Below are 25,877 nucleotides of genomic sequence, written 5' to 3'. Positions count from 1 at the left end.
ACAATGCCAACCCTGCCAACCTACTCGAAAGCATGAACAACATCGGCCTAACCCAACAAGTCACCAACCCCACACACTACGTAGGACACATGCTGGATCCCATCTTCACAGCCAGCAACAGAAAGTCAGGTACAGCCATGTCACCAAGCTCACCTGGACAGACCACACCAACATCCACTTCACCATCACAGCCACCAAGCTTCCCAGCACCTCACAGCGCAGCTGGAACAAAGTATCAGAGAGCCTGTGGACCGATGCCCTCAACACCTTCCACCTGGACACTGCGATCAACCTAGAACAGGCTGTTAAGAACTTTTCTGCCTGGGCCACCGATTGCGCCGACATAGACGCTCCCGTCAAGCACACCAAACTCAAGAGACCCGCTGAGCAGGCCAGTTGGTACACTTCAGAAATAAGAACTGCGAAATGCAACTTCAAGCAACTAGAAAGGAAATGGTGCCCCAGCAATGAGCCCTCAGACTGAGCCACCTTCAAGTTGTCCCTCAACCAATACCACTAACCACACAAATAAGAGCCCCCTGACCAACTGCATCAAAGCTAGCTCTACCCACAGGAAAGAAATCTTTTATATCGTTGAAGAATTCTTCAAGCCCTCAGCCAGCAAAAACATCATCACCCCTTCTCAGGAACTCTGCAATACCCTGGTGGACTTCTTCCTCAACAAAATCTCCACCATTTGTAAAATCTTCGAACCCCAAATCCACTTTTGCGGATGCCCTCAACCCTCCCAATTCCATTGATACAAGCCATGATGTTATATCCGACCACCTGCTCACTGCCTGGGACCAGCTCACCACACAAAACACCAAAGTCATCATAAACATTGTCTACTCAGGAGCACTCACTGACCTCTGTCCCCACCACATTTTCAACCTTAGGAGCAAGATGATCAGCAACGAGCTCACTACCACATTCAACTCATCCATAACCACGGCCACCTACCCGGAAGTATGGAAACTCACAGAAGTCAAACCCTTTCTCAAGAAATCTTCCACCAACCCCAGCAAACTCAACATCTACTGTCCCATCCCTCTGCCCCCCTTTTCTGCAAAAATCCTGAAAAATGCCATCAACTGCCAACTCGCAGAAGACCTGGAGATCAACATTCTTCTGGACTGCTCCCAATCCAGATTCTGCACCAACCACAGCCCTTAAACTGCCCTAATCATTGCCACAGATAAACATCAGAACCCTCCTCGACTGGTGAGAAACAGCGGCCATGATTCTTCTCGGACTCTCAGCAGCATTCAACACTGTATACCACCAGACCCTTATCAAGAGGCTTGAGCAAATCAAAATCCAAGGAGGCACCCTCAAATGGATCCCATCCTTCCTCACTAGAGGAACCCAGAGAATCCACTACCACCTTTCATCCTGGAACCTAAGACTATCACCTTTGGCATCTCTCAAGGCTCGTCCCGCAGCCCTACACTGCTCAACATCTACATAACCCACTTGACCAACATCGTCAGAACACACAGAATGGACAACATATCCTACGCAGACAACACCCAGCTAATCCCCTCACTATCAGGACACTTCTCCACCATGAAGGCCAACTTCTCCAGGTGTATGACGGGCATCGCTGACTGGATGAATAATAAAGGCGTACAACTCAGCACTGAGAAAACATAAGTGCTTATCTTCAGGAACAACACCTCCCTGTGGAAGGACTCCTGGTGGCCTACCGAACTAAGAACAGCATGTCATCTGACAGACCACACTTGTATCCTTGGCATCATCCTGGGCAGCAAGCTCACCATAAAAAAAACAAATCAATGCTGTCTCTTCTGCCTGCTTCCCCACTCTTTGCATGTTCCGTAAGATCTTCAAATGATTTCCCATCAACACCAGATGAACCGTCACTCAAACATTAGTCACCAGCCGGCAGATCTATGGCAACTCACTCTATGTAGGAATCACCACACATCTCCTGCAGAGACTACAGACCATACAGAATTTAGCAACCAGACTCATCCTCAACCTCCCCCAATGTACCCACACCAACCCCCCCTCAAGAAAGTCCACTGGCTCCCAATTTAGAAGAGATGTTGAGAGATGCTGCTCCACATCTAGAAGTCCCTTCGCAATCAAGGACCATTATACATCAACCAACGCCTGCAATTCCGCCAACCCACCAGGCACCTGCACTCTGCTTCCCTTTCTCTCGCACACATCCCTCACATCCGTCAAAGCAACAGTAGAGGTCGCTCCTTCTCCTATCTCACAGCAAAATCCTGGACTGACCTCCCCTTTACCTACAGACCTAATCCTTTTTTCTGAAATTCAGAAAAGGACACAAGACACGGCTGTTCCACTGAACCCTTTGTAGCTATGTTCTCAGCGCCTCGATACACGCGCAGGTGAATAGCCAATCTCTATAAATTCTGTTTGATTGATTGATTGAGTGACAATAATCCAATAAGTAGAACTGGAGATATGAACTTTCAAAGGTTGGAATAGATCTCACGCCAAAAGTCACAATTATGGCTAGCTGGTGCCATTGGACATTTTCAAAGTCAAAAGTTAAGGCCACACATGCTTGAATGTGGTTTGGACACATGGACCAAATTCATCCCAGTGGTAATTACATCTAACTTAGTCTAATTTTCACATGAAATTTACTCATAAACAAGATTGGCAGCAGTCGGGCTATAGACTGGATCCGGAAAGGTTCTCATCAACAACTGGTTGCTGAAGTCTCATGGTTCAATCAGAGCTTCACGTTGGTGGTGCAGTCATTGTCAACACAAAGAGCTAGTCGATGATTAGAAACCTTTGTTGGCCGGAAAGGCAGGGAGGTCATTGTTGATGCAGAGTTTCCAGGCAGTATAGCAGTTGATTGCCGGTGCCAGGTTGACCTTGGTGAAGTCCACTCATACTTGTGAGGAGACCAGAGACGGTTCCCTTTGATGTGAAGAGCTCAGCACCTTTATTTTTTTACCTGGAGTTCAGTTCTTGCAGTTTTGAGGATGGAGGTGTACACTCTAACACGAGCCAAGGGTCAAGGACCTCGGGCACCCCTTGGGGGCTAGGACTCCAGCAGAGGCCAACAGCAGGATTCAGGTGGGTAAAGTTGGTACTGGTCAGCTCGGCACTTGCAGCATAGGCCACTGGAAGCTTGTTGGGTTCCTGTAACTCCAAAAGGAGATCCTCCAACTGACTCTTGTTAACACTTCTGGGTCCTGAGTTCCAGAAAAGCAGGCCCAATCTTCCATCAGGCTTCAAACAGCAGGACAGTCCAACTTTTGAGTCTCCACAGGCCCAGGAGTATTCTGATGAGAGGTTATGATGGTGCTAGCATGTGCGGAGAACACACCTTCTGTCTAACCTCAAAATGGCTCTGGTCAGTTCTTCGCTTTTTCCTGGGTTTGGCTATGACCTGGTACGGGGGACAAGAGCATAAGCTTGGTGGTGGGTTCAGTTGTCTGAGATGTAAGAAGGTTCCTCAGAAGTGTAATCAGAGCAGCGCACAACTCCTACCCAGCCATCCTGTCAGGAAGACCCACTGCCTCTACACCCAAGACACATTTATCTCGTATCTGGAAGGGGCTCACATCACACCACAGGAGAGCCATTAAAAAATCATGTGAAACCGGGACACCAGCAGAAAGGCACATTTGCTTAAGGCAGAATAATTCAAAATTTCTAAAAGTGCCTTTTGCAAAATAGTAATTTAGATTCTGACTCTATCTTAAAGAGGATGTTATATTACAATCCAGATGAGTGGAAGAAGTATTTTTCTATCTGTTCCTAAACTGACGATATCACTTATTAACTGTAATATGGTAACTTTTTCAATGCTAAGACAAGTAAAAGTTAAGTACACATGTCCTCATTTTTAATACCATGCACCCTACTCTAGGTAACTTTAGAGCCTACCTTAGTGGTGATTTATAAGTATTAAAAGACTAGATGTAGGTGAGGTAAAATGTATGTTTTACCAGGTAGAAATAGCATTTTCTTTAAACTGCACACAGACTGCAATGGCAGGCCTGAGACACCTTTTGCAGTGTACTTTAGTGGATGGTACAATGAGTGCTGTAGCCCACTTGTACCATTTAACTTACAGGCCCTAGGTGCATGCAGAACCATACACTATGGACTTAAAAGTACATTAAATTTGCCAATCAGGTGGATGCTAAATGTATCATGTGTAAAGGAGAGAGCACTTGCAACAAAACAGGGTTAGCTACAGAACTCAAAAATCTGGGGAAATATTCTGCAGAAGGGCCATTTCCAACAATATAACTTTTTGTTCGTTTGAAGAAGAGTAGCAGCATGTTTTGTGACAGAATGGATTCCAAATTGTGTGTGTGGAGCCTTGAGAGCTACTGCCAGGATCGGAGTGTGAATTTGCTAATCCCATAAACCAGTTCTCCAGAGCTTCACTGGAAGGTGTTGCACTTTCGAGCATGGTTTCAATAGATTGTTGGCAAGGATTTTTCTTGGCTCTGCTTCATGGCTGGTGGCAAGTTTCTAGAGCTGTTGAGTATGATTCCCTAAAAATAGTGTGTATTTGGTTGTTTTTTGATCGGCTACCAGTGTGTCTATACAATGACATTAGGTATCTATTTGGATTTTTTCTTGGCATCATTGTAATATTTTCAGGTGATTTCTGTAAAGGCTCTGTTCCAACTCTTGCTCTGCCAAAAGTTTGAGGAGCACCACATCTGCATAAATCAAACAGATAGTGCCTTATTAGGAGAATGGTGGGCTGACCACTGGGCTGCCAGCCCTGTGAAGACATGACAGCCGCAGAGCTGGCGGTCTCCCCCTGGCCCTTCTACAAGGTTTTTACTGGGCTGACTGGCAGAAACCTCAGAAATAGGAGGTTTCTGCCAGTCAACAAAGTGGATACCGTGTGGCAGCTTGGGCCTCAGCTCCATTACAGTGCCATCACACAGAGAGTCCCCCAGCACCCTCTGAATACACATTGTCTGCCATAGCAGACAGTGTGCATTCCAAGTGTGCTGGGCAGGGGTGGTCCCTGCACTGCCCCTGCAATGTCATGGGCAGTACAGGAGACCCCCATGACCCCACAGCACTAGCTTTCTGCCAGCCTTTTCATAGCGGGGTCCCCGCCATGAAAAGGCTGGTGGAAACTGGACTCATGATCAGCATGGCGGCGCTGAACTCTGCAACTGCCCCCACCTCGTCAGGAACGATGTTCTTGGTGGTAGCGCTGGTCCCCAGGCAGACCAACCACCAGGATCATAATTTGACTGTCAGGAGTGTGGGAGTCTGACTGCCTTCCATGAGTCTGGCAGTCCGAAGACCACCAGACTTGTAATGAAGCCCTTAATTTTGTATACTGTAGTAGAAATGTGGGTTCTTGTGATTCTTCTATACTGGAAGGCAGTACTTATGGGCATATTTATAACCCCTTAGCGCCACCTTGCGCCACATTAGCGTCATGTTTTTACTCTAATGTGGCACAATGAGGCCAAAATCTTTATGCCATATTTACAAAGTGGCGCAATGCATGCATTGTGCCACTTTGTAACCCTTTGCGCTAAATTATGCCTGCGCCAGGCATAATGTATGCAAAGGGGGCGTTCCCACATTAGGTGGCATTTTTTACAGCACCTTTAATGCCTGCTCAAAGCAGGCGTTAAAAGGGAGCTTCTATTATTTAAAATGGGGATCTATGTACTCTGAAGGAGTAGTGCCAATATTTTGGCGCTACTCCTGCGGAGTACATCAACAGCATCATGAAAATGTATGCTATTACCCCCTACCCTGTGCCATTGTGTGCCGTATTTTAAATAAGGCGCACACAAGGTGGCGGTAAGGGGACGAGGGCACAGAGAAAGTGGTGCTTCACATAGTGCAGCGCTTTTTTAAATATGCCCCATAATTTGTAAAAAAGTAAGTGCTGGGGCCCAGCGTTTTACTTCGAAATCCGCAGCTGGTGCTACAGGGTGTCAGTGGTGCCAAATACTAAAGCTGCTTAACCTTGTGACTCTTTATTTACCACCAGATACTCCCTGCCTCTCTAACTCACTGTTACATGTTCTTTTTCATCCTCGCAATTTTTCTTTGACACCGTTTTTCTGTGTTTCTCTTTTTCCTCCTTTCCTCTTTTTGGATTTTTGTCGCTTTTGCTCTGGAAAAAGTTGGATACGGAAAAACAAGTGCTGGTCCCCAAAAAATACATGTTGGTGCCACCCTGCAACCGCTGGATCTAATTAAGCATTGCTATAACTTGAAGTAGATATAAGACCACATCACTGTGTTGCAACTATTGCTGTTTCATGGCGTCTGAAAATGCAGTGTTTATTTTTGCACTGCATTTTGACTGTCAATACATTCCTTTATTTATATCAAATGAATTCCCATGCCACTCTGAAGGATTCTTAGGAAGGAGTGCATGAAGTTGCAACTTTTTTACTGAACTAAGACACATATGCAAATATCTCAAGATATTATAGGATTTGGACTTCCTTGTGAGAATCTGGAGTTTCGCAATGCTCTTCTATGTTTGACACAGCTGTTCCTTGCGCGTGTCAATTCTCCTACGAGAGAGTATTGTAAGGTATGCATTGGTGCGCTAATCTTCATAGGGGGCTGATTTAGAATTTGGGGGATGCTCTGCTGATTGCTGCTGTGATGTACCCAGTTTGACTTCTCTGCTCTGGAAACGTTAGTGATGAGGACACTTTACATTTCTTTTGGCCCTAAAATATGCATTCCTTTTATTTCATACAGAGAAACTCTTGTCACAGTCCATCTCCCATACAACATCCTGTTCAGAAAAAGAAATAAGAGACAGCCCAAGTTCGTAACATGGATCCACATTAGTGCCATTAATGGGAGGCAATAAGGTGGCAAGTTGAGACTTGTCTGACGGATTTCTCATGGAGTTTTTTGTTATGTGTTAAAAAAGATATGCCCCTTATCGTTCATATCTTACCCCTGGTTGTCTAATTTCCGTGTTGTCTTTCCTACTGCTTCAGTTCTGCCAGCTTCAAAGCAGACCTCTGTCATGGCTCCTTGTGCTGCCACTTCTGAAGCACAAGGGTCACAGAAGATCAAAAACCCATTACTGGAAACAGCAGGCACGCAAAGCCGATCACCGACACACTGTGCCCATGGGTCAGGAACAAAGGGCCAAAAACACGAAGAAATGCTATTGAAGCCTGTAACCTGCATAGAAACACAACAGACCAGGAAGAAAAATGAGGTACCGACACAGCCTGATAAAGACCCAGAGCTCATGTCAGAGTCATCTAAGGCGATGTCCAAGAGGAACTTGCAAAGAAACAGCAGAGATGACCACTGAAAAAATAAGTCTTTACAAAATTGTCAACAAACGTTGGTTGGAAGGAAGGTGGGATCTGGGCAGAATGAAGAGTGTGTGTTTGGATTGATGGAGAGCACCGGGAGAAAAGGAGAAAGGTATCAAAGCAATTATCTTAATCTTTGTTGAGTTGTCTGGGTTATCAGGAGGCCAGAAACAGAGGATGATTATGGCTGATCTCTCTACAGTAACCTGGAACGTAGAAATAATTAATGCATCCCAAAGAGATGTTAGTCACAGCAGATCTTAAAGCAAGTGGAGCTACTATCAACTTGGTTATGATGTTTTGGTCTCTATGTCATAAAATGCCTCCATCCGTGGATTGCCCATACTGATAAAGTATGTTCTCTTATAAATCCTGTGCACACTGAGTGAGAATCGGAGGAGATCACTTCAGAGGGCCCTAATAGAGTTTAGTGCTATGTGTTGATTATAGCCCGAATTGCGGTGAAATAGAAATGTTCAATTTTCTGAACACTGAGGGGCAGATTTACTAACATTTGATGCAGCACAATGCAGCAAGACTGTGCTGATTCAAATGGTAGGACAGGAATGCATGATAGCTACTAAGATATGGTGGATTCCTGTTCCCACTCAGTGTTGGAGCACTAGTGGCTGCCAAGCGACAAAGTACACGCCATTGCTCCTTGGTACATCTCCTGTGGAAAGCCTTAGCATTTTGACTCATTCCCTGGTTACACCATCTGAGAATACACAAAAAAAATGGGTGGATATGTGGGAACAACCATGCTCCTCCCACTGAGCACCTTCCCAGGGCAGAGTAACACAACAAAGCAAGTTTCAAAGCCTTGCATTAGTACAGATTTACTATGTGTGGCAAAATAAATCTCACTTAAGGTTTCGCTTGTGTTGCGCTTGCGTTACCTTGCATGACTCACGGGCAACACTAGCACTTTGTAAATCTCAGCCTAGGCTTTGTACATGTGAAGGACATGTTAGTGTTTGCAGGACTTTTCGCTGCCAGTTGATCGGAACAGGGATGTTGGCAAAGAGAGAGAGAAAGTCAGCATGCAGAATATTACAACATCAATTTTACATCCTGTTGGACTTTTTTGCTTATGCAGGGTCATCCCCAATCTTTTTGCCTCCTACCTCCTATTTTTTCTGACCTGTTGCTGTTGTCTTTTGAACTCTGAGCACTTTACCACTGCTAACCAGTGCTAAAGTGCATATGCTGTCTGTGTAAATGGTATGGTTGATTGGTTTATCCATGATTGGCATATTTGATTTACAAGTAAGCCCCTAGTAAGGTGCACTAGAGGTGCCAGGGCCTGTAAATCAAATGCTACTAGTCGGCCTGCAGCACTGGTTGTGCCACCCACATAAGTAGCTCTGTAATCATGTCTCAGACCTGCCAGTACAGTGTCTGTGTGTGCAGTTCTAACTGTAAGTTCGACTTGGCAAAGTGTACCCACTTGCCAGGCCTATACCTTCCCGTTTCTTACATGGCAGACACCCCTAAGGTAAGCCCTAGGTAGCGCCAAGGGCAGGGTGCAGTGTATGGATAAGGTTGGACATATAGGTGGTCATTCCGACCCCGCCGGGGACCACGGAAGCACCGCCAACAGGCTGGCGGTGCTTCCAGGGCCATTCTGACCGCGGCGGTAAAGCCGCGGTCAGAAAAGGGGATCCGGCGGTTTCCCGCCGGATTTCCCCTGACCCGGAGAATCCTCCATGGCGGCGCTGCTTGCAGCGCCGCCTTTGGGATTCCGACCCCCTTCCCGCCATCCTGTTCCTGGCGGTAAAACCCGCCAGGAACAGGATGGCGGGAACGGGTGTCATGGGGCCCCTGGGGGCCCCTGCACTGCCCATGCCACTGGCATGGGCAGTGCAGGGACCCCCTAACAGGGCCCTTCCATTCGGAGCCGGATTCATTGTTGCAGGGGCTTTCCCGCTGGGCCGGCGGGCGATCTTCTGGCGGTCGCCCGCCGGACCAGCGGGAAAGTCAAAATGACCCCCGCGGTCTTATGACCACGGTGCGTCTTTCGGTGGTTTCCGACCTGTGGGCGGCGCCCGCCGCCCACCGAAGTCGGAATGAGGGCCATAGTAATGTGTTTTATATGTCCTGACAGTGAAATTTTGCTAAATTCGTTTTTCACTGTTGCAAGGCCTGTCCCTCTCATAGGTTAATATAGGGGCTACCTTTACATCTGATTAAAGTGTAGATTCCCTTTGGGAGCAGATGGACATGTGGAGTTTGGGGTCTCTGAGCTCACAATTTAAAAATACATCTTTTAGTAAAGTTGATTTTAAGATTTTGTGTTTGAAAATGCCATTTTTAGAAAGTGAGCATTTTCCTGCTTATACCATTTCTGTGACTTTGCCTGTTAGTGGATTCCCTGTCTGGGTCAGTTTGACAGTTGGGCTGGTTGCACCTCACACTAGACAGTGACACAAAGGGAGCTGGGGTGTAGTCTGCATTTCCTGATGAGCCATCTGTGCTAGGAGAGAGGGGAGGAGTGGTCACTTACACCTGAAAGGGCTATGCCTGTCCTCACACGATGCAGTCTCTGACTCCCTGGTGAGTATCTGGGGCCTGGCCTGGGCAAGACAGGATTTCACATTCAAAAGAGACATTACTTTGAAGTAGGCCTACTTCAAAGGAGAAATTGAGTATAAGAAGGGCACCCAAAACCACGACTTTAGAAACCCTACTGGAAACAAGAGGAACCTCTGCCTGGAGAAGAGCTGAGGAAGAAGAGCTGCCCTGCCTGTGACTGTGCTTTGTGGAGCTATCCTGCAGTTGCTGCTTCTGCCATAATAAGAGGGCAAAGACTGGACTTTGTGTGCCTTCCATCTTGAGAAGAAATCTCCAAGGGCTTGATTTAGAGCTTGCCTCCTGTTGTTTGAAGTCTCAGGTACAGCAAAGACTTCTCTCTGCCAGCACCTGGAGTCTCTGGAGAGACTCCTACTCTGCCCTGTGGTGCCCATCCAGTTCCTGGAACCCTTAAAGGAGAAGCTGGCAGCCTAAAGACAAGGAAATCCACGCACAGAACGCTGTGCGGGGAAAAGATCGATGAACTCCGATCTGCGGCTGAAGAAACGACGCACTGCCGTCTCCACAGCTGAGAAACGACACTCGCAGGAAACACGACCGAAGAATCGATGCATGGAGCAGGAGAAAGGACGCGCAGCATCACTGACGGAGGCTGAAAGATCACAACCCGCGTTGCAGGGTTTTTGCATCATCGTGCGGCTGGATTTCTGACTCAAGTACCGCTGTGCGTGGAAAAACAACGCAAGGCCTGCCCAGACCCGAGAGTGGTGACCGGATCTACGCATCACTTTCCTGTGGGGAGAAGAAACTACGCACCCCGACCCAGCGAAAGGAGAAACGACGCATGGTCCCGCTCATGAGTGAAATCAACTCCTTGCAAGCCCTTTTTGACGCGCACTTGCCCGTGTGGGGTTATTTTTGACGCGCCCAAGGTACTTTTTCACGCTGACAGCGTTAGTGTGTGTTTGAAACTACTTAAAGACTCTTTTTCCATTTTTATTGATAACTTGACTTGTGTATTGTGGATTTTTGTCGTTTTGGTCTTGTTTTGTTTAGATAAATATTTACTATTTTTCTAAACCTGTGTTGTGTAATTTTGTAGTGTTTTCATTAAGTTACTGTGTGTGTTGGTACAAATACTTTACACCTAGCACTCTGAAGTTAAGCCTACTGCTCTGCCAAGCTACCAAGGGGGTAAGCAAGTGTTAGCTGAGGGTGATTCTCTTTTACCCTGACTAGAGTGAGGGTCCTTGCTTGAACAGGAGGTAACCTGACTGTCAACCAAAGACCCCATTACTAACACATCTTATGTGTATGCACAGCTTCATCAATAGCTGCTCATTTTTAAAGGGGCTATACATTGTATTTTCATCCAGGCCAACAATACTCATGCTTTAATGTGCTTTTATGATCAACTGATTTCATGGGAAATGCAGCTATTGTCAAATTTCCAAAGCTAACATAAGATCATACCAGCCAGAAGCTGGAAGTCAGGCTTCCGCCAAACAAATGTAGTGAGAATCAATGGACATTCAATCCCTCACTTTTCTTGGACTCTGAAAATAGCTATAAAATCAGTCCAATACTTAAATATTTAATAGAATGTATTCTGGGATCTGTAGACCTACAAGTTGTATCAGAGAACTTCATTAGGATTTTCTCAGTGTTTCCAAAGAAATTAATATTTTTCATAATATGCAACTCCCATGTTCCTAGTGTTTACCACTGTGTGATATTGGGGTTTTGGTTGAGGGTTGGAAGCCCCACTCAGGCAACAACCACAAACCTTCTCAGGATGAACCACACAAGTCACTAAATGAACCTGTGCTTAACTCCCTGGTAGCTTGGCACAAAACCAGTAAAGCTTAAATTAGAGGCAAAGAATTAACTACATGTGAAGCACACACACACACACACACACACACACAACAATGTAGCAAAAAAGAGTGCACTTTAATAAATTATTTGACACCAAAATGAGAAATATCCAATACGTAGAACCACAAATATGCAATTTTAAAGATTTAAGATTGGTACAGTGCCTAAAAGCACAAACTGCCACTCACAGTTTTCTGGTTGTACGAGACTGGGTGAAAGTCAAAAGTTCATGTTCACCATGATGGACCATGGCTGGCTACAGAGACCACGTTAGTATCACTGAAAAAGGTACATTCTTAAAGTCTGGGGTGCAGATCCTAGTTTGAATTGTAGAAGATTGCAAGGGACAGGGAGAGCATCACCTAAGGCTGTCATTGTAGTGCAAAGAGCAGGCTGATCATCTCAGACAGCCATTGCTGTATCATGACAATTCTGTCTGGCATAACAGGTGGTCGATGCTGGAGCTCTGCAGTGTCGAACACTATGGGCTATCAGTGTTGTAGTCTGAATGTAGATCTTGCACTGCCGGTTGTCGCTGGCAGTCGCTGTAGCCTGAAGAGTTGGGTTCACTCGAGCTTCGTGTTACCTGTCAGCCCAGGTGACTACATCCTGGTACGAACTAGCCCATCTGTTGTCACCAAGAGCCCAAAACTTCAGGATTTCTCCCTTTACTTTTCTTCCAGGAGGTGCTCAACTGATTCCACACCAAGGGTCCAGGACCTAGGAGGCCCCTCTTGAGGATCAGAAACTCATCCCAGCAGAGGCCAACAAGGCTCAGGTAGGTACAGATGCAGGTCTAGGCAGGCACAGTGCAAAATGCCAGCTGGGCCTTTGCAAGTAGGGCCCTGGAACCTGTTGTGTTCCTGTAGCAGGAGCCCAGCTAATTATCTCATGGAATCACTCTGGTAGTCTTGGATTAAGGGGGCAGGCCTGGTCTTCCTTCTCCGACAGCGTGGCAGTACTCAAGCAGCAGGGCAGCCCTCTGACAGCAGGACATTTCTTCATCTGTGGAGTGTTTTATACATGGTGGCAGCTTTGAAGTGGAATACATTTTTGAGTTTTCCTTTCACAAAATTGACTAGAATTTCCTGCCTCCCTACCCTTGTCCCAGGATGTCTGAGCACACAAGAGGCTACTGTGAAATTCTCTGTGTGCTAAGGCAGTGTCTTTGAAGTGCATGTGGTGCTGTGCACATTTCAGGCACCCAGTTCTGCTTTGATCGCCCATCCTTCTACCACTCAGTCCTATATTATGTGGGTGTATGGGAGAACTGCAGGAAGACCAACTACCAAAACACCTAGTCATGTGACCCAGGAAACAGACTACAGGCACCAAATGGTTAGGTTGAGAAAATGCCCAATTTCTAAAAGTGGAATTACAGAACTGTGACTTAAAATCTGAGTTTATCACTAAAGAGAAATTTAAATGACATTTCCTTAGGCACCAAACATGAGATTTGTACCTGCTCATAACAAACGTTACCACTTAATAAATGCAATAAGGTAACCCAGTGTTATGCCATCGGAGAGTTAGGCCTCAATGTAGTGAAATACTAATTTGGGAGTTTTCCCTACCAGGGCATGTAAAACTTACAAATACATGTCCAATGTTTTAAATACACTGCACCCTGCCCTATAGACTGGCTAGGGCCTACCTTAGGGGTGACAAAGGGATTAAAAAGGGAGTTTTAGACCTAGAAATGGGTTTATTTTGCCAAGTCGAATTGGAAGTTTAAAACTCCATACAGGCTACATAATCAGGCCTGGGACATGTTTAGGGGGTGCCTACGTGTCACAATAAGTGCTGCAGACCCACTAGTAGCTTTTAATCTACCGGCCCTGGGTATATGGTAAACCACTTTACTCGGGATGTATAGGTAAATTAAATGTGTCAGTCATATGTATGTCAATTTTACCATGTTTTAGGGAGAAAGCACTACCACCTTAGCCTTGGTTAACAGTGGTAAAGTGCACAAAGTTCTGAGGCCAACAAAAACAAATACAGCAAAACAGGAGGGGTGAAAGCAAAAGGTTTAGTGACTACCACCTAATGGAGTCAATTCTAACAACCACATGCACTCTTTTTTCTTGGTGCTCGGGATGCACTTAAGGCGGGTTTAGCCAATAAATAACAGGTTCAAAATGATGCTATATGACAAGCTGAGAAGCTAATACAATTAGAATTACAACTTTGTCAAGTATTTTGGAATAACGATCCATGTAAGGAAGATACCTGCCATGAATTTTAGCACACACCAGCTTACTTGATGGGTATACAACAAAAGTAGCCAATCAGTGATGTAACAAAGCCTGAGGGGGCCCCCTGCAAAATACATTGAGGTGGACCCCCACGCTCAGGAGCCAGTCTGGAGCACTCAGTCAGGGGCCGGCCACCCGTGCACACTGCCAGAGGGGCCCTGTGCACTGCATGAGATTGCGGGGGATTATTAAATACCATTGTATCCAATAATATCTATAACAAAAGAGTCGCTGTGCATGAATAAAGCAAGCAAACATGAAGAGTATTGGCTGGCAAAATAAGATAAAAACCAAAATAGGAACAACATAGCGGAGAACTGTGATGAGACAGCTTGGTTCAGTAAGTGATTTTAATATGTTGGTAGAATTTGTAGTCAGGGAAATGATAAAGAACAAGTTGAAATGAATGCATATACAAGAAAAGTGTGGATGAGAATCTTATAAGAGAGAACTTCCAGTCTCTGGAAGATCCAGTTATGTTTAAAAAAAGTTGAGGCTACTCTGCTTTTGGGGTCCTTTCTACAGCTAAAGTACAAGAAAGAATCGGATCCTTCTAGAATTCTATCAAACTTTCTGTTGCATGTTGGCACCAGTAATTCTCTTGTTAATAAGCTGTGGTGAGATCCACAGGTATAATACTGGAATCTTGGAACCACTTAAATATAGTGATATTTTTGAAGAAGAATAAGATAAATAGGAGTGTGGCTCACTGCAACCTATTTCTCTGTTCAATGCTGATATCAAAATGTATTCAAAGATATTCACTCATCCTGTCGACATGGGTTCGTACCCAGACTGGCTGCAACAGCAGCTATCAACCAAGTTGTTACATTGCACAATATTGCAAAGACATTGGGAGGGCCCTTTTGGGCGCTAATGGCAGATGCAGTATGGAATATAATCGGGTTTCCCGAAGGCCTAGGCAAAATTTAAATTAACCCAGCAAATTTTCTATAATTTGGGGAATTCCCTGTTACACTTGTTACATGAAATTCCCAAAATGATGCAATCATGCTACTTAGTATAATTACGTGCCACTTGCTGTAAACATGTACCGTGAAGTCATGGTGAAAACAGAACATGAGTAGTTGTTCGTGGTGCTTTTGTTTTGTTTTTTGTTGCAGTATACATCTGTTGGACCTGGCCCTTTTTGCAGGATCATCCCCAAACTTTTTGCCTCCTTCCTCCTATTTTTCCTGACCTGTCTGCATCGGCTTTTGAACTCTGAGCACTTTACCATTGCTAACCAGTGCCAAAGGGCATATGCTCTCTTTGTAAATTGTACTGTTAATTGATTTATCCATGATTATCCATGATTGTCATATTTGATTTACCTGTAAGTCCAGAGTAAAGTGAACTGGAGGTGCCCAGGGCCTGTAAATCAAATGCTACTAGTGGGCCTGCAGCACTGGTTGTGCCACCCACATAAGTAGCCCTGTGACCATGTCTCAGACCTGCCACTGCAGTGTCTGTGTGTGCAGTTTTAAACTGTAAATCCGACTTGGCAAGTGTCCTCACTTGCCAGGCCTAACCCTTCCCTTTTCCTACATATAAGACACCCCTAAGGTAGGCTCTAGGTAGCCCCATGGGCAGAGCGCAGTATATGGTTAAAGTAGGACATATACTAATTTGTTATATATGCCCTGACTGTGAAATTCTGCCAAATTCGCTTTTCACTGTTGCAAGGCCTATCTCTCTCATAAGTTAACCTGGGGGCTGCCTTTAAACATGATTAAAGTATAGCTTCCCTTTGAGAGCAGATAGACATGTGGAATTTGGGACCTCTGAACTCCAACTCCCTGGTGTGTGTCTGTGGCCTTGCCTGGGCAAAGCAGGATTTCACAAACAAGTGAGACTTTTCCTTTGAAGTAAGCCTACTTCAAAGGCCAAAATGGGTATAAGAAGAGGAACCAAAACCACAGACTTTAGACACTTCTTAGGGTAGACACTCTACCTCACAGACACTTCTTGGGGTAGACACGCTACCTCACAGACACTTCTGAACAAGAAACCTGCTGGTGAAGAATCCTGAACAAGACCTGCCAAGAGAACTGCCTGGCTGCCCAAAGGACTCACTGGGACTGCTTTTCTGAGAAGGACTGCTGCCTTGCTGTTGCCCTGCTGCCTTGCTGCTCTCTGGCTGTGCTGAGAAGTGCTCTCCAAGGGCTTGGATAGAGCTTGCCTCCTGGTGCCTGAAGTCTCAGGACCAAAAAGACTTCACTCCTGCAGTGATATCTCCACATTTACTTATTGCATTTATTCATTTTGACCTGCATCTTATCTGATAAATAATATATATTTTTTTCTAAACACTGTGTGGTGTATTTTTGTGGTGCTATATGGTGTTACACATTGCCTCTAAGTTAAGCCTGACTGCTTAGTGGCAAGCTACCAGAGGGTGGGCACAGGATAATTTGGATTGTGTGTGGCTTACCCTGACTAGAGTGAGGATCCTTGCTTAGACAGGGGGTAACCTGACTGCCAACCAAAGACCCCATTTCTACAGCATCTTCATGTCAAAGATTGGTTTGAGGACGCATGTCATACAAAAAATATAGCAGGAAATGAGGGATTTGCAGTTAGCGTAAAAGGTAAATTATTGCCCCATGGGGCGCATGGTGAGACCGGCTCTCTAGTCACACTTTCTTGCAGCCTGCAGTCATGCCTACACATCTGACATCTAAAATGAAGGGCCAGCGACTGGTATGTTTTAGGCATGATTTCAGGTAGGGAATATTTATTATAATGGTGAATGATGTTCTTTCAAGTGGATCCAAAAATGGTATTCAATTCTAAGAACCCCAATTTTTAAGAATCTTCAAATACAAGACTTCTTAATAAGACATACTAAGAATAATTTAGGGGTTGAGACTTCTGATATGCTAATGGTTAGTTAGGACCTAAATAACAAAATCACAATTAAAAACATATGTGAGCTGTTTATGATTGTATTATAAAACAGTTGCTGTTTCCTGCTCTTTCTCTTTCTGAAGTGTCCTACTGCATGGCATATCATTACTGGCTGTTGAACATACATCATTAGTGAGAAAAATGTGCTGTTAATGAGAGCTGATTTGCTGCTGCAAAGGTAGCCTTCAACAAGTACCAATAGGAGTTAATGGAAATTATTCCCATGAAGCCAGCCCTTCTCTAAAAACTACATTATTAGTGTGTTAATTTCTTGAGCACTTATCCTAATTTCCATCACTCTAAGTCCTAGTCTTCCTCTTCACAGTTCATACATATGTGAGGTGAACCCTTACTCTGAGAAAGATAACGACAACTCCTATACTAGGAAGCTTGTTTCCCATTTACACATTATGTAATAGCTTTGCTTTCCTCCCTATAATGCTATCATTACCCCAAGTCAGATACCATGTACCTAAGAAGGCTCCTTATGAAAGTAACCATAGAAAGTCACCAAAAACGAGGAAGGGTGCACATGAGATGAGGGTTGAGTAAGACTAGGAGATATTAAGGTATTTTGCTGTAGATTATGAGGATATTACCTCTTCATCCATCTTCCTCATCCCGGTCCTTACATACATGAGAATGTACTAAACCCACAGCCTGTTTTCAGGCACCCCAAAAAACACAGGACACAAACATGCAGAGGCAGAAGTGCAACAGTGTCGGAAAGGATCATATATATTTCCCAAACCTAGGACACGGCGCAGCTGAGTATGGAGAACAATTAGGAAGGAGAAGAGGACAAAATAGCCAAGAATCACATTCTTTGGGGTAACATCAGGAGGAGGAAAGCAGAAGGTAACTCGAGCACTTACCTGTGTCAAAGGCCAGTTGATCCAGAAAAATAAAATGTAGGAAGGCAGATGAAGCCAAGGGGGGCCAGTGGCATCTATGGAAAACAGTGATCTGGTACATATCATCAAGGCTCAGAATAACTAGACAACTTTGCACTGGAGAGGAACCTAGAAACCCAGAACCCCCAAAAAAAACCTCAGAATCAAAATCTAAGGAACAGTGCATGGAACAGGGAGGAGATGCCAGCGGACCGAGAAACAGATCAGAAATAACATTTGTGCCGATTTGCTGTGCAGCCAAAAGAAACCAAGGCAGAACCATGGACCACAGCCTATACAAAACATATAAGCCAGAGAACCAGTACCTTACACAAAGCCAGTAGAAGGGAACAACTGCAACCACTCCATTACAAGGTGGCAGTAAAAGCAAAGATAATCAACAGACATGAACTATGCAAGCTGAAGGCCATAAGGATAACACCAATAACAAAGCAATAGAAGGCAAGGCCCACGACATTAGAGCAACCCTATTCAAATGGAAGACCAACAAGAAAATAAAATGAGAACCATCCCAAGGAAAGCCATAGAGGACCTTGTTAGGCCCGAGTGAAAATGTGCTTACACTGGTATAATCTTTTTTGTCATTTCATGCTTGCTACAAAAAGTTCTCAGAACTTCACTGAATATTTTATTCAGATAAAAACGTTATAATGTGGGACCATGAGAATAACACGACCGGATAGAGAGTAAGTGGTTGTGTATATTATGTGCGATTTTGCACTATGTTGTGCACTCTAAATTCATCCTTCTGCCCAAAATAGATGCAAGAATGCATTTTTCACTAAAAAAAGCACAACATGCTAGACTGGCATAATAATGTCATTTTTAATTTTGGGGGCATTTCGTGTCATTTCTGCAAAGGAAATTACACTAATTGTGTCTAGGCCTAAACGTGGTACAGAAGAAACATGAATGGCACAAAAAGGATGTGGGTTACATAATAAATGTAGCATGAATTATTCCTGTACTAAAGAAACTGTAAAATCCAATTTCACAAACTTGAGCCTCTGGAACATACCTCCCCAAAAAAGTGCTGACCAACTCCGGAAAACCATTCGCTGCCACAATCCTAATATTATTTTACACACCAAAAAATGGCCTCTAAATCCTAAAGAAGAGGTGACCAGAAACAGAACCAACTAGGGAACAACCATACAACCAGTTAAAAAAGCTCAGCAGTGGCGATGAAACTAGGCAGCAGGTCACAGTCTACAGCATCACAGAGAGGCATGAGAATAAAGTAGCAACCAAAGATGAAACCTGAACTTACTAATCGCACTCACTGAAAGTGAATCAGGCTAGCAGCAGAACCTCCATTCACAGTGAGCGTGAGAGGAAGACAGACCTAAGCAATGAATGGGCTTAACCCAGATGCATCGTGGAGTAGAGTAAGGACTTTCAGAGTACAAGGTAATGTACCTTCAAAGATGAAAATCCCTGTCTACCCACCATGCCACAGTCAAGTGCCAAATTGAGCACAACAAACAACCCCAACAAAGAGGCAGGGAAAATAACTGCAACTAAAGCATGATAGGTTATTCAATAGGAATCAATGTCAGCCCTAGGAGCTCTCACCAGCAGACAGGCCTAGTGTACTCTAAGGCATATAACTAATTCACAGGAACACAGGTCCCAAAACTAGAAAGAGAAGTGTGAAGAATATTCTCTGACCTGTTAGGCCTCCCATATATTTTTTGCTTTTCTACCACCCACTTTTTAGAATCTCTCCGGTGAGTGAATCTTCCCAACTGTAAAGTGTTAAAATAGTTTTGAGTGCTAGCTACTGGACCTCACCTTTTAAAAATAAGGTTTGCTGCTGCGCAGCTAGGGTAAGAGGCTCTGGGCTAAATGCACTTGATCACATGCACACATGTGTGCACATATGAGGACTGGGCCAGTCGGATTATAGTCTAACTAAGCCTAGTATTTGCTCACAGGTAGCCTTTGATAAATGGAACCTTTAACACATTGTTTGTGGTCTGTGAATGACTTCTACTGCCATTAGGAATTTAAAAAACGTTTCCATGACTATAGTGTGAGTCTGTAGTGCTTCAAAGAGAATCAGTAGAGCATTACTATGTCTACTACAGGAAAAAGCTGCACCAAAATAACAACTTCACATTTGCTGAAACTTGAGAGAAAATTTTCTTGTGTTTCTCTGGGTAAACAAGGTCCTACGAGGAAATTCAAGTTCCTTTGGCCATATTTTCACTCCCTTATCTACTCTTGTTGGCTTATGTACCTTTGGTAATGTGCACAAATATGGTACCACATGTGAGTCCTTAGTTAGGAATTGGGCTTCATTCTTCACTATCAACTCAGTGTCAAGTGGTTCCTGAACCAAGGTCTGAATCTCCCTAGCTAGTGCTGGAGTGGGACTCCTGTCTATGGTCTTATAGTTCCGCTATCCAAGAGGAGTCTGAGGCATTCTGCTTCATAGTTCTCCAGAGTTTGAACCACTATAGCTCCTCCTTTATCAGCAGGTTTTATCAAAATCCTAGTGCCCCCCATCAAATCCTGCAATGCTGTACTTTCCTGTGTTGTGAGGTTCCTAAAGAGAGTTTTCATATTCCTTCCCCTTTGTTTAAGTTCATGAATCACTGCCTGTTCAAAGCCCCTACCTTTGATAGTAACTATGTCAATTGAGGTAAGAAAGTAGATTTCAGATGAAGCTCTGTGTCTCCCTTTGATGCATCTCTTTCACTTTGTCCATTGAAGAATACCCTGAGTCTTATCCTTCTGAAAAATGGCATTGATTCACACCTCAGTTAGAACAAGTCTACCTCATTTGTAGTTACACAGGCTAGTCCTTTGTTCAAAAGCTTCTCTTGATCTTCATTCAACTCTATGTCTGTTAGATTCATCACTAGACTCCCTCCTTGTTTGTTTTTGGGTGGAACTCTCAACTGTACCCTGGCTCCTCTCCCCTTCCCCTTCCCTTCCTCTTCCTAAGGAAGGACCCACGTTAGGCTCTGTTGGGTAGTGGAAAGGTGGGATCTGTGGATAAATCGGTGGCCAGCTTTAACCCAGCCCAGGGAGTGAGGTGAAAGCTTGTTCCCATCCATGCCATTGGCCTCTCCCTCTTGTACGTGGTCTCTGTTCATAATCACTGATGTTCCTCCCCTAGCTAGATGTTTGCATATTTATTATTTTTTCATGACAGAGTGTGACGATAGGGCAACGCTTCCACTGCATCCCTGTTTTAAGAATATAATGGTGAAAGTCAGTAAGATGCACACTTGAGTTGGAGAGTAGAAAAATAAGGCCTGTGGTCGCACTGAATTCACCAGTTGAGCACTGTATTGAGAGGAGGTGTATAGAAAGAATCACTTGCTGTTTTTATAGGATGTGGAACTCATGACAGTCATAATGTGCAATGTCCTGAGATGTGTGTTGTTTTATCTTCTTAGGAAAATTTTAAACTCATTTGTGAGCCATAAACATCCGACCCAGCATTGAAGAGGTAATGGGGGGGTTGTTGGGGAGAGTGAAGGGATCTGATACCCTGAAGGAGGCCCACAGACTGTGAGCAGCTAACAGAGGGCCAAAACATGTTGGCACGAGCAGGGTGGGGCCAGGGACATTAAAATCTTGATTAACACCTCACATAACATTATATTTTTTAATCCTGTTAGGGGGACTTCACAATAAAGACTTGAGTAGGTACCCACCTAGACAGTTTTAATATACAACTATAACAGCAGATCCCGAGGACAAGGTAACAGGACTTCATAACAACAAAAGAAATACTCCATCTATGATGTTGGACTGCTACAAAGGGTTCCCACGTGTGATTTAACAGTTATAACTTCCTGTATGATAAAATTACCTCTGTGCCCTCTTGTACAGTGTGTATAGGATTTGGCCGGGGAGGATGAGGGCAGAGTGAAGCCTCCCATCTCCTTGTTTTTGGTGTAAGAAAAAAATAACTGTTTGCCTGGCCCAAATCTTCGTTTTTAATGCTTTTAACTCACCCCTAAGGTAGACATGTACTTTTAAGTTTTACATGCCCCGGTAGTGAAAAAACTCCCAAATTGTCTTTTTTACTTACCACTGTGAGGCCTGCTTCTCCCATTAGATAACACTGGAATTCCTTGCATTTAATATGTGGGAGCAGGTACAAATTTCATGCTTAGTTTCTAAGGAATTGTAATTTAAAATCATCTGTAAAGGTAGAGTCAGATTTTAAGTCACAATTCTGAAAATGTCACTTTTAGAATGTTGGCATTTTCTTTTCCTTTTGTTGAAAACATGAGTGGGACACCACACTGGGGTCATTAGGCTTATATGAGAAGGAGCTATCCCACAAATGGATGAAGAATATAATTAAATCTGTGTGGAGGTGATGTATGATTTGATGGAAGTTTTCTTCCTTTGAGTCTTTTTATGGACTTAGTTAAGCTGTAATGAGGGACTTGAGTGTTATATTTATATAAGATAACTAGATTGTAGTATATCAAGCTTCAATTTGTACACCTTACTGGCAATGGTGAGTTGGTTGTTACAGTAGACTTCGACCACCCAAACCAAGGAGATGATAAACATTAGACCTGGATTCATAGGTAAGGGTTATCAGAGATATCCACAGAAGGTTTCTGATTTGTTTAAAAAAAAATGGATTTACCAGTAGTGCAAAGTTAATAATTTTATTTACAATTGTTTTAGAAACGAGGATAAGCATTTGAAAGGACTCCCACATATGACACATAGGAGTCTGCCCTAACCCTACCTAACTATAAAGTATCAACAAGTCTGTAGAATTCAGTGACTTACCAATCAGATGAGATTCTTTTAAAACAATAAGACTACTGAATTTAGAGATGGACAGGAAAGTAGAATATGGTTATGGTTTGCCCTTTCCCAGTAAGGGAAGGTGGAAAGCAGTGTGCATACGCTTAATTAAGAAAAGGACCGAACTTTTTCCTGATATTGTCCTTTTTTGTAGGCAGATTAATAGGAGCTTGATTGCCGTGGAGACATCACCATTGTGTGAGTCAGTATGATTTAACTAAGTCTGTGAACCTAGGTATTGGCATGTTTGAAAATGAAGTGTTAGAAGGATTGTATTGTATGGCTTTTGATGGATGGAATGTATGTGTTTATTGTGGAAACATATGAGTATCACAAGTGGTTGAAGTGTATGTGGTTTTAATAAGGTCATTTTTGATGTTTTGTTGTCTTAGGTATGGGCTGTTTTAAGCCGTTGTTAATGTATTGTTATTGTCCCTTTTCATAGGTGTTGTATGAATGTGTGTGGGAGAAAACAACTTTTGTGTAGTCCTAAGGTGGTTTTAACAAAACTTCCCACCAAAACACATTGACAGAAAAGTAGAGCATTATTTGCTGTACATTGAGAGGCTTTTTTTAGATATAGATATGATCACGGACGCCTGTTGATAACAAATAGCAGATCTGCAGAGTTTGTTAATAGACCAACTGATGTGTCTTAATTGTTCAAGCTTGTGTTCTTGTTTTTTGTAATACATTTTTAGTTTTTTGATTATTATTATTTGTGTTGATGTATATGTGTTTTTAAACAAATTGTGATATTTGGATACTGAGAATAAAAGAAACAATATATATTTGTTTATTGCAGTATGCATGTTTGATAAAAGTTGAGTGTTGCATTTCTTTCATGGTTGGGTCCCGAGGGCAATTTTGTGAATTTTCTTGTCAGTACCATTTGGTGCCCGCTGCCTCTTTTCTGAGTCATATTATTAGGTGTAGTTTGCTGTTTGGCTTTGTGCATTCTTCCCAGCCATCCATACAATAGAGGGACTGGATGTTGGCAGGATATCCAAGCAGGATGGGGAGGGCAGACCTGTGCAGAGCCCTACTTGCACTTCAAAGAGACTGACTCATCTCTCTCTTCCTCTCTCTCTCTCACACATACACACACTCTGACACACATACACACCTACATACACACATCCATTCTTCTACCAGATATTCTGACAATGATGTCTGACTCATGATAGAAAAGAGGACTCAGGCACTTCTGACTCCAGCTGCTGCTTGAAAATGGGCTTTCTCTCCAGGGCCATTGGTAGTGCCCCCATCCCTCCTTGTGTGATGTAAGACGGATGAACTACTGTGGACTGGTCCTGTTGGGGGTGTACCCCTTCAAAGGGTCCCGCTGACTCCTGCTCAGCCCGGGGATGCCATGAAATGTTACAGCAGGATGTGGGATATGGGGAGTGTAGGCAGAAAGTGTAACCTGTGTTGAGAGCCATGGGCAGGGACACCTTATGTCAAAGGAAAGAAAAGTAAATGCGCCAATCATGCATTCAGAAGGAATATTTACTGGTGCACACTGCTTTAAAAGGTAAAGCCCACAGGCATTAAAAGTGCCTCATAGTGCAATGGAGTGCTTATGTACATATTTTCCTTTGATGCCCAGGAGGAGGAGGGGAACCATCAATGGCTTATATTGGATCTCACAACTTCCAGTGGTGTAGTGTCCTAAGGAAGGGCATTCCATGATCTGAGGAGAAACTTTCCTTTAGTTTCTTGTTTTGGTGTTTACGGACCTTTAGTTTCTAAATTTTGTAGTTGTTTTTTAGTAAGGGAAATGTGGAAAAGAGACATATCCAGGGCACCATGTAGAATATTAAATTCTTTATTTATAATAACACTATAAACAGTTAATCATTGACCATGTTACCAAAAGATGATAGCAGCCTGAAATGTATTACTACTGATGGCATTGCATTTTGACATTACAGTTATGACTTTTTTATTGTGGAGATATCCTGCAAAAGCCAGTAAGCTTGTCTTGTATTAACTGCACCCACTATATCGTGTTAAGCAAATGAGGTTAGTATTTTGGCTTTAAGACTCAAGTCTTGCTGGTGTACAGCCTGATAGACCTGACAGCCTTAGGTTTGCCTCCCCCGAACTTGTGTTTGCTTTGTCTCATTTTTAGCAAATTTGTTTTTGTTGGATTTAGGACTCTGGGTATTTTACCACTTCTAACTAGTGCTAAGGTGCATGTTCTCTTTCCCTAAAACATGGTAACATTGATTTATCCACAATTGGCATATTCAGTTTACTGAGAAATCTCTGGTAATGTGCACTACATGTGCTTAGGCTCTTTAAATTAAATGTTACTAGTGGGCCTGCAGTACTAATTGTGCCACCCATGTACATAGCCCTTGCAACATGTCTCAGGCCTGCCACTGTAGGTACTGTATGAGCAGTTTCACTGTCATGTCAACTTGGCAATTATAACCCCTTGCCAAGCCTTAAACTCCCCTTTTATTATACATAAGAAACCCATAAGGTAGGCCCCAGGCAGCTCATAAGACAGGGTGTATGTAAGTAAAAGGCAGGACATATATGTTTTTATTTTTACATTTCCTGTTAGTGAAAAACTCCCAAATTCGTTATTCACTACTGTGAGGTCTGCCCTCTTGCAGGATAACACTGGAGATTCCTTAATATTTTTTAGTGTAATCCCTGATTGGAGGAAGGTTGACCTATCATGTTTAGTACATGTTGAATTGTAATAATAAATCCTCTTTAATGATAAATTTGAGTCTATCATTACAATTTTTGAAAGGCCACTTTTAGAAAGTTGTCATTTTTCAGCTCTTAACTCTGTGTTCCTGCTGCCTGTCTTCAATATGGGTCTGGCGTGGGTGACAGCTGGGCCTTGTGAATTCCTTCAAGACAGCCACACACAATGGGAGATTAGGAGGGACTTAATGGGCCTTAATGGGACATTGCTGGCTTGATGTTGGCGGAGCTTAGCATTGACTCACTTACACCTAGATAGGCTTGTTCTGTCCACCTACATTAAGGCCTAATGACTCTGCATTGTCAATCCAGGCAGCTTGGAGCCAGGACAGGGGAGGCAGGGCATCTATCCACTTTAAAGGCATGCATCTAAAAGCTTCTACAACCTTTTACCACAGTCAACTTTGCTGGACTCTTGCTTTGTTGTGGAGACCTGTGACTGCTGCCCTCTTGCCTGGGAGTGAGAAGGACTGGACCTGTATCTCTACAACCCAGAACCCAGAGTGACTCCAAGGTCCAGATGACTGGCCTCCTGTTTTCTGAAGTTCTAGGGACAC

At 43.7% G+C, this 25,877-nt stretch overlaps 1 protein-coding gene across 1 annotated transcript in view; it reads left to right on the top strand.

Annotated features, from left to right (window-relative positions):
• The window catches only part of ALDH1A1 (aldehyde dehydrogenase 1 family member A1), a 440,093-nt gene that overhangs the window by 136,996 nt on the left and 277,220 nt on the right, over nt 1–25,877 (top strand). The window lies entirely within an intron of this gene.

The sequence above is a fragment of the Pleurodeles waltl genome, chromosome 1_1, assembly GCF_031143425.1.
Source record: "Pleurodeles waltl isolate 20211129_DDA chromosome 1_1, aPleWal1.hap1.20221129, whole genome shotgun sequence".
Taxonomy (NCBI): Eukaryota; Metazoa; Chordata; class Amphibia; order Caudata; family Salamandridae; genus Pleurodeles; species Pleurodeles waltl.
The sequence above is the reverse complement of the archived record's forward strand: the minus strand, read 5'-3'. Positions and strand labels throughout refer to the sequence as shown.